We start from the raw sequence: 8,382 nt of genomic DNA on the forward strand, positions 1-8,382 counted from the left end.
CCTTTCCGATGAAGTGTAAGTAGTTTACCTCAGACCTTCGGGTCCAAAGTTATTAGCTAGATGGCTTCTTCTCTCTTTTTGGATCTCAATACAAAGTTCTCCCCCTCTCTTGTGGAGATCTATTCGATGTAATATTCTTTTTGCGGTGTGTTTGTTGAGATCGATGAATTGTGGGTTTATGATCAATATTCTCTATGAACAATATTTGAATCTTCTCTGAATTCTTTCATGTATGATTGGTTACCTTTGCAAGTCTCTTTGAATTATCAATTTGGTTTGTCCTACTAGATTGATCTTTCTTGCAATGGGAGAAGTGCTTAGCTTTGGGTTCAATCTTGCGGTGTCCTTTCCCAGTGACAGTAGGGGCAGCAAGCCACGTATTGTATTGTTGCCATCGAGGATAACAAGATGGGGTTTTTATCATATTGCATGAATTTATCCCTCTGCATCATGTCATCTTGCTTAAGGCGTTACTCTGTTTTCATGAACTTAATACTCTAGATTGATAGCGGTCGATGAGTGGAGTAATAGTAGTAGATGCAGGCAGGAGTCAGTCTACTTGTCTTGGACGTGATGCCTACATACATGATCATACCTAGATACTCTCATAACTATGCTCAATTCTGTCAATTGCTCAATAGTAATTCGTTCACCCACCGTAAAATACTTATGCTCTTGAGAGAAGCCACTAGTGAAACCTATGGCCCCCGGGTCTATCTTCATCATATTAATCTTCCAATAATTATTTATTTACTTTGATTTTATTTTACTTTGCATCTTTATCACAAAATTACCAAAAATATTATCTTATCATATCTATCAGATCTCACTCTCATGAGTGGTCGTGAGGGGATTGACACCCCCTTATCGCGTTGGTTGCGAGGAGTTATTTGTTTTTTGCAGGTACGAGGGACTCGTGCGTAGCCTCCTACTGGATTGATACCTTGGTTCTCAAAAACTGAGGGAAATACTTATGCTACTTTGCTGCATCATCCTTTCCTCTTCAAGGAAATCCAACGCAGTGCTCAAGAGGTAGCAGACCTTTCCTTAGAATGATTGGTGCAATTATTGATATGAAGGAAGGGAATATTATATTCCAATTTCCGTTAAGGAAAGGCATGGAACACTTCCCTAGAAAGAAAAATAAATTACCTTATGAATCTATTATGAGAGCCACTTATGGATTGCCTTCCAAAGATGGCAATACCTAGGTCTATCCTTGCGTTCATGCCTAGCTAGGGGCGTTAAACGATAGCGCTTGTTGGGAGGCAACCCAATTTTATTTTTATTCCTTGCTTTTTGCTCTTGTGTAGTAATAAATAATTTGTATAGCCTCTGTTTTGGTTGTGTTTTTGTGTTTAATTAGTGTTTGTGCCAAGTAGAACCGTTGGGAAGACTTGGGGAAAGTCTTTTTAATCTTGCTGTAAAAAACAAAAACTTTAGCGCTCACGAGAACTGCTGCCATTTTTATTTGGAAAGTGTTATTTAGTTAATTATTTTTACATATGATTAATAGATAAATTCCTCACGTTCAACCATTTATTTTAGAATTTTTGGGGTTCCAGATCTTGTGTTAGCTGCAGATTACTACATATTGTTCTGTTTTTGACAGATTCTGTTTTTCGTGTGTTGTTTGCTTATTTTGATGAATCTATGGCTAGTAAAATAATTTATAGACCATAGAGAAGTTGGAATACAGTAGTTTTAACACCAATATAAATAAAGAATGAGTTCATTACAGTACCTTGAAGTGGTGTTTTGTTTTCTTTCGCTAACGGAGCTCACGAGATTTTCTACTTTAAGTTTTGTCTTGTGAAGTTTTCATGTTTTGGGTAAAGATTTGATGGATTCTGGAACAAGGAGTGGCAAGAGCCTAAGCTTGGGGATGCCCATGGCACCCCCAATATAATCTAAGGATACCTAAAAGCCAAAGCTTGGGGATGCCCCGGAAGGCATCTCCTCTTTCGTCTACTTCTATCGGTAACTTTACTTGGAGCTATATTTTTATTTACCACATGATATGTGTTTTTCTTGTAGCATCTTGTATTATTTGAGTCTTTATTTGTTAGTTTTCCACAATCATCATTGATGCACACACCTTTTTGAGAGAGACACTCATGATTCGTAAATTGTTAGAATACTCGATGTGCTTCACTTATATCTTTTGAGTTATATAGTTTTTGCTCTAGTGCTTCACTTATATCTTTTAGAGCATGTTAGTAGATTTGTTTTATAGAAACCGTTGTTCTCTCATGCTTCACTTAGATTATTTTGAGAGTCCTACAAAACAGCATGGTAATTTGCTTTAATTATGTTAGGCATTCAAGATTAATAATAAAATTTTCTTATGAGTGTGTTGAATACTATGAGAAGTTTGAAACTTGATAATTGTTTTGAGATATGGAGATGGTGATATTAGAGTCATGCTAGTTGAGTAGTTGTGAATTTGAGAAATGCTTGTGTTGAAGTTTATGATTCCCGTAGCATGCACGTATGGTGAACCGTTATGTTAAGAAGTCGGAGCATGATGTATTTATTGATTGTCCTCGTTATGAGTGGCGGTCGGGGACGAGCGATGGTATTTTCCTACCAATCTATCCCCCTAGGAGCATGCACGTTGTACTTTGCTTCGATAACTAATAGATTTTTGCAATAAGTATGTGAGTTCTTTACGACTAATGTTGAGTCCATGGATTATATGCACTTTCACCCTTCCACCCTTGCTAGCCTCTCTAATACTGTGCACCTTTCGCCGGTATCATAAACCCACCATATACCTTCCTCAAAACAGCCACCATACTTACCTATCATGGCATTTCCATAGTCATTCCGAGATATATTTCCGTGCAACTTTCCACCATTCCGTTTACTATGACACGCTCCATCATTGTCATATTGCTTCGCATGATCATGTAGTTGACATTTTAGTTGTGGCAAGGCCACCGTTCATAATTCTTTCATATAAGTCACTCATGCATCATTGCTATCTCGGTACACCACCGGAGGCATTCATATAGAGTCATACTTTGTTCTAGTATCGAGTTGTAATCATTGAGTTGTAAATAAATAGAAGTGTGATGATCATCATTCATGGAGTATTGTCCCAAAAAAGGCCAAAAAAAAGAAGGCCCAAAAAAATAATAAATAAATAAAAAGGGGCAATACTAGTATCCTTTTTACCACACTTGTGCTTCAAAGTAGCACCATGATCTTCATGATAGAGAGTCTCTTATGTTATCACTTTCATATACTAGTGGGAATTTTTCATTATAGAACTTGGCTTGTATATTCCAACGATGGGCTTCCTCAAATGCCCTAGGTCTTCGTGAGCAAGCAAGTTGGATGCACACCCACTTAGTTCTTTTTGTTGAGCTTTCATACATTTATAGCTCTAGTGCATTCGTTGCATGGCAATCCCTACTCACTCACATTGATATCTATTGATGGGCATCTCCATAGCCCGTTGATATGCCTAGTTGATGTGAGACTATCTTCTCCCTTTTTGTCTTCTCCACAACCACCATTCTATTCCACCTATAGTGCTATGTCCATGGCTCACGCTCATGTATTGCATGAAGATTGAAAAAGTTTGAGAACCCCAAAAGTATGAAACAATTGCTTGGCTTGTCATTGGGGTTGTGCATGATTTGAATACTTTGTGTGGTGAAGATGGAGCATAGCCAGACTATATGATTTTGTAGGGTTAACTTTCTTTGGCCATGTTATTTTGAAGAAACATAATTGCTTAGTTAGTATGCTCGAAGTATTATTATTTCTATGTCAATATTGAACTTTTGTCTTTAATCTTTCGGATCTTAATATTCATACCAAAATTAAGAGAATTGCATTGAAATTATGCTAAGTAGCATTCCACATTAAAAATTCTGTTTTTATCATTTACCTACTCGAGGACGAGCAGGAATTAAGCTTGGGGATGCTTGATACGTCTCCAACGTATCTATAATTTTTTATTGTTCCATGCTATATTATATCCTATTTTGGACATTATTGGTCTTTATTATACACTTTTATTTTATTTTTGGGACTAACCTATTAACCGGAGGCCCAGCCCAGAATTGTTGTTTTTTTGCCTATTTCAGAGTTTCGCATAAAAAGATGTAACATCCCAAATTTCCAATTTGGAATGTTATACATTAGATCATCATTGCATACCATATTTTATTTTGCATTTTGGTTGATCCAAGAAATTCTACGCAACTCAATGACCCACGGAGACAGTTGGGGATTTCGTTATTTTCATATTTGAGTTTTCTCAAATTTTGAGAATAGGATCATTTGATTTTATTTATTTTATCATCAATTATTTCTATTACAAAAATATGAGAGAGTGAATAAAATGACTTTCCCAAAATAAAGAAATATTGAGGATTTAATAATAAAATCAAATAAGATTTTATTTCGGAGTTTTTCGTTATTTTATTTGAATTTAGGAAAAATGTGCGTTTTTCAAAATTGCATTTAGGTCCCAAATAAATGTTCATCTTGTGTGGCTTGATTTTAGAAGCCCGTGAAAATTTATTTCGGAATTTTTGGAGTCCGTTTAGTATTTCTTTTTATTTTTCTTCTGCATGTAATATTTAAAAAAACGAACCGACCTACAGGCCGTGTCCGACTAGGACTCTGGCCCGCCAGGGCTTTATAAGCTGGGGCATCCCACCTGGGGCAAACCCTAGCCCGCCGCCGCCTCAGCCCGCACCCACGCGCCGCCGCCGCCGCACGCCGTCGCCGGAGCCGCCGCCACCGCCGCCTCGCCCGCACGCCGCCCGAGGTTCACCTCACCTCATAATCCGCGACGTCGGTTCTTTTTTAAAAAAATCGTTCGGTTTTTCCATCGGTTTTTCCGCCGGTTTTTTTTTCTAGTTTCGATTTTTTTAGTAGATCGGTTTTTCCAATTTATTTAATTTAGCGAGCGTTTGTCGTTTTTTTCTTTTTCTCGGATTAAATCCGCGATTTTTCTGATCACGATTCCTGATCCGATTTTTGTTTAGTATAACTTTTCGCTCGTTTATCGGAATCCGGCGATTCAAGCGTCTGGAGTTTCGTCTCGAAACCCTCTATCCGTTTAACCAACTTAAACAAGATTTTGCTACTGTAAAATTTTCCCTAGATCCAGATTAGTAGAACGAAGTTGTTTTCTTTCGCCGTTTGACTTTCGTTGCTTCGTTCGATTTGATTCTTATTGCCAACCGGAGTTCTTAAGTTGAACCTTCTGGTTAGATCTCTTATTTGAGCTTTATGTGTGCATTAGATGAGTACTTATTGTATGCTTGTTTGTTTGTCTGTGATAGAATACCCGGAGTGCGCCGCTTGTTACTTCGAATCGCTAGGTTTCCCGGATCATCAGCAAGGCAAGTAGCACTTTGATCATACCTTTTCTACTACCCAGTTTTATTGCATTAGATCAAATCCTCACACATTGCATGATTAGGATCTAATTAAATTGTGGGATGGGAAGTAGTTGAGGTAGTACCTATTACCTATTTATTATCAAACCTTTGGGAGTTACTTCCGCGTTTGCTTATTATGCCATGCTATGCTAGTAGACGTGGATTGGGTGAGTGATATCCATGACAGATGTGAGTTTTGTTAATTAATGGTTTATCTAAGGTGGCAACTTAAACACACATCTGGGTGGATTGAGGCACCTGGGTATTCCAGGACTTGCCTGTTTTTTTTGGATCGCCACCCAGGCTCAAAGGGATCATGAGACTATTCATACTAGAAACTTCCGTGTGCAGCCACAAGCTATTATGGGCTCTAGCATAGTTGACTAAGTCGTGCGAACTCTTACAGTGGTAGACTAGCAGATGTAGGGGATGTAGGTGGTATGGTCTACCCGATCGTAAGGTGCTAGCGCTTCTGAAAGACTATGTCTCGGTCATCCGTCTTATCATTATTAGATGGCCTTAAGCCATATTTATTGTAATAAGTTCTCTTATGAGACACTCGATGTAATAAGTGTGTGATTGCTACTCTGCTATAAATCCTCTGAGTACTGTGTGGTGTCAACATTACTGATCCAGGGATGACACCGGAGCATAGAGATCAGACTGTTTGAGGTCTGGTCGCTACAGAGATGGTATCAGAGCACACGCTGACTGTAGGACACGACCACTAAGTTAGAGACCTAGATCACTATTCACTCTCTTCTCTTCTGACCTCTCGTCTTTTCTACTCTTTAGGATGGTGGATGCAAGGAACAAGTTCACACAACCGGATGAAGATACACCCTTTGGACGTCACTTGAAGGAAGTCACTAGATACCTGAACATAGGAATACCAAGCTTCACTGGAACCTACAACGCCACTTTACCTGAAGAAGAGCGCTGGATGATTCAAGTTCAAGTTCCAGGAAGGACGTTCATGCCAGTCATTGAGCCCATAGAGTTTTCTTTTGATGCACCAACTTGGAGTCTAGGAAAGAGCATGGCAGCTCACATCGCCATGGGACGCATTGGAGAAGTCTACCGCAAGGATCTCAAGGATACTATCTACCAGACTTGTGGGCGCCGAGATGAGCACTGGGAGATGATCAGCACCAGGAAGGATAGATCAATCGCAGCTTTTATCCAGGAGTTAAACCAACACATTTGACGACAGGAGAACCAGATGTGCGCCGACATGATAGATCTAAAGAAGGCTAAGACTAGAATCAAGGAACTGGAGGAAGAACTCAAGGCTACACGTGAAGATTATGAAGAGGAAATTGAAGTATTGGTGGAGAAGAATGACGACCTGATCAAGAAGATTGGAATATTTATGGGAGGCCCTACGCCAGTAGATGAAGACGAAGAACCCAAGGAGATTATCCCGGAAGACTACATCATCATCGACGGCATCGACTCGGATCCAGATAGTAGCGATGATGACTATGTTGATGAAGCTGGAGCAGATATCATGGAGTCTGCAACCGAAGAATATTTCTAGTAGACCACCTCATCAGTAGTAGTAGTCCACCATGTAAATATAGTAGTCCGAGCACTTTTGCGATAGTTAGATCGATTGTATGCCCTTGTTTGATTGAATGAAGTGAATTGTTTGCTTTTGCCTCATGTGCATATGGGTTGTGTTTTCTCTTTAGACCCCCTCTATTCTTACATCTCATCTTTTCTAAAACCCTCATATGCCTCCGAGACGTGACCCTGGATTTGCCTTTCCACCGGAGCTCACCCAGTTGATCCAGCAGCAGAACACATTGATGCAGTTGCTAGTCCAGAATCAGAATCAGGGGAACAACAACAACCCACCACCACCACCACCTGTTGATCACTTAGCCCGTTTTCTTAGGCTGAATACGCCGGTGTTTTCCAGTAGCACCGAGCCGATAGTAGCATATGATTGGCTCCGCAAGACAGCTAGGGAATTGACTACAGCAGGATGCACAGATGCGGAGAAGGTGAAGTTTGCCGCACATCAGCTAGAAGGACCCGCAGCATCATGGTGGGAGAATTTCACAGCCACTTTCCCAGTCGACACTGTCACATGGGACCAGTTTCAGCAGGCTTTTCGTACTGCACATGTTTCAGCAGGAGCTATGGCCATGAAGAAGCGTGAGTTTCGCAACTTGCGCCAAGGAGGACGGACAGTTGGCCAGTATGTGGAGGACTTTAGTAAGTTAGCATGTTATGCCCCAGATGACATCGCTACGGATGCAACTAAGTAGGAGAAGTTTCTGGAAGGACTGAATGATGAGTTGAGCATGCAGTTGATGGTAGCAACCTTCAACAACTACCAGGAGTTGGTAGATCGTGCTCTTATGATTGAAGGGAAGCAGCAGCAAATTGAGAATCGCAAGAGGAAGTATGGACAAGGAAAGTGCACTTTAGGAGCTCAGCAGAAGCCACGTTTTACCCCTAGACCGGGAGGACATTTTCAGCATACCCATGGAGGAGGTAGCTCGCACAATCACAATGGCACCAAGAATGGTAATGGCAATGGAGGAAGCAACGGCCAGAATCGCACCAACCCATCAACCCCAGCCAAGAAGGACCTGAGCCAAGTCACTTGCTTTAAATGTTCGAAGACCGGACATTATGCCAATGAATGCCCTGAGATACAAAATGGAAATGGCAATGGAAGCTCTGGGAAGAAGCCGAACCCTTTCAACAGGGGACAGGTGAACCACGTTAGCGTGGAGGAGGTTGAAGCTCAGCCTGATGCAGTAATAGGTAAGTTTTTGGTTAAGTCATTTACTGCACTCGTTCTTTTTGATACTGGTGCATCGCATTCATACATCTCAAGGGGATTTGTGGATAAGTATAACCTATCAACCCAAGCCCTTAGGTCACCCATGTTAGTAACCTCGCCTGGAGCAGAGTATATGGCTAGTCGATGGTGTGATCGGTTACCATTAAGGATTGG

The sequence above is a fragment of the Triticum urartu genome, chromosome 1A (assembly GCF_056163025.1).
Source record: "Triticum urartu cultivar PI428250 chromosome 1A, HENAU_Tu73, whole genome shotgun sequence".
NCBI classification, from domain to species: domain Eukaryota; kingdom Viridiplantae; phylum Streptophyta; class Magnoliopsida; order Poales; family Poaceae; genus Triticum; species Triticum urartu.